The following is a 663-nucleotide window of genomic DNA, read 5'->3' as shown; positions in this document are numbered from 1 at the left end:
CTCTCTCCGCCGTCTTAGGTTTTTGTGCGGTTCTTTTGCCGTCTTGGATGTTTGGCGGCAGACCTCTCGGGCCACGGCCGCTGGAACATAAGTAAAATAGGATAGAGAGGTTTTTACCCCGGACGGGCGCCCCTCCTTCGCGGGAGAGACTTTGAACCACGGTCCCGGGGCCGTGCGGGTACCCGCCAGGGCCCGGCTCGGCCCCCGCCGCTGGAAAGCAGGGGGCCCGCCCGAGTGCAGCGACAGTCAAGTTCTCTCGGATCTCTCTCTCTCTCTCTCCGCCTTAGGTTTTTGTGCGGTTCTTTTTGCCGTTTTGGGTTTTTGCGCGGCAGACCTCTCGGGACCCACGGCCGCTGGATCATAAGTAAAATAGGATAGAGTTTTTTTACCCGGACAGGCGCTCCTCCCGCGGGAGAGACTTTGAACCACGGTCCCGGAGGCCGTGCGGGTACCCGCCGGGGCCCGGCTCAGCCCCGCCGCTGGAAAGCAGGGGCCCGCCCGAGTCTGGCGACAGTCAAGTTCTCTCGGATCTCTCTCTCTCTCTCTCTCTCCGCCTTAGGTTTTGTGCGGTTCTTTTTGCCGTTTTGGGTTTTGGCGGCAGACCTCTCGGGCCACGGCCGCTGGATCATAAGTAAAATAGGATAGAGGTTTTTTTTACCCGGA

Source organism: Puntigrus tetrazona, unplaced genomic scaffold (assembly GCF_018831695.1).
Source record: "Puntigrus tetrazona isolate hp1 unplaced genomic scaffold, ASM1883169v1 S000000003, whole genome shotgun sequence".
NCBI lineage: Eukaryota > Metazoa > Chordata > Actinopteri > Cypriniformes > Cyprinidae > Puntigrus > Puntigrus tetrazona.
This window is presented reverse-complemented; position numbering follows the sequence as displayed.